Here is a 1,267-nt window from a genome sequence, read left to right as displayed (position 1 = left end):
TCAGCCCAGGGTGTGATCCTGGAGACCAGGGATCAAGTCCCACGTCAGGCTTCCTGCATGGAGCCTGCTTCTCGCTCTGCCTGTGTCTCTGCCCCTCTCTCTCTCTCTCTCTCTCTCTCTCTCTCTCTGTGTGTCTGTCATGAATAAATAAATAAAATATTAAAAAAAAAAAAGAATCACACAGTGGACCCTCTGTCCTCTGGGAGGTCTTATTTTGTCAATTATTCTTCAGGGCCCTCTGTGGGGTTCTGCAGGGGGTGTCAGGTCTGTGCCTCTCACAGGACCCTCAGCTTTTGCAGCTCACTTCCTCTACAAGCAAGTTTGGACATATGATGGTTGTTTTAAACCAGGATCTCTCAACTGATAAAGTAACATTTTTTTTTGGCTGCATAATTCTTTATTTTGGGGAGATGTCCTGTGTATTTTAGGACATTTAGCAGCAGTCCCGGCTTCTACCCACTAGTATTGACAATCCTCCAGTAGTGACAACCAAAAGTGTATTCAGACATTTCCAAATGTTTCCTGGGAGGCAACATTGTCCCTTTTCTAGAACCTCTGTCTTAGGAGGTTAATAGCCTTTCCTATGGGGTTTGCAATTTCATTGGTAATAAAATTCTTTCAAAAATATGTAAACTATTGATCTATTTGTTATCAGTCATTTTCAGACACTAGTAACCATGCAATAAACTCAAAGTTTATTCCTAGACATAATTTTCACACTTGATTTCTTGACTACCCTGGGGCCAACAAGCTGGAGTGGGAAGGCAACACCTGAATCCTAATGAGCAACAGTGGATCAAAGACTCTTTCAATCTTATATCCTGCAGTTTGTATTCTAGAAAACAGTTGGCTTTTCCATTCCTTTGTGGTGTCCAATTTCTGGATTCTATTTTCTTTCATTTCTGCTTGCAAACTAGCCAATTCTTATCTAAACTCATCTCATTCTTCTAATACTTTAGCCTGTAGCAGCCAACACAGATGTTCACTCTGACTCTTCCCAACCACTGCCTGAAAGTTTCAGGCTCAGTTGGCATATGGTCTCTTTCAAAGTGCTCATAAATAATAGTTTACCATAATTACTCCCACTGTATAACAGGTCTTTATAGGGTCCCAGCCTTCAGTTTGATTTTGTGCAATCTGACACCCAACCACGAAGTCACATATTTTAGGATTTGCATTTCTGCACCAACTCACACCAAGGTACCAGTTTCTGCATTAGTCAGTGTTGGTTATATGCTCTAATAAAAAGTTCCCAAATCCCAGTGGC

This window comes from Canis aureus, chromosome 17 (assembly GCF_053574225.1).
Source record: "Canis aureus isolate CA01 chromosome 17, VMU_Caureus_v.1.0, whole genome shotgun sequence".
Lineage (NCBI taxonomy): Eukaryota > Metazoa > Chordata > Mammalia > Carnivora > Canidae > Canis > Canis aureus.
The sequence above is the reverse complement of the archived record's forward strand: the minus strand, read 5'-3'. Positions refer to the sequence as shown.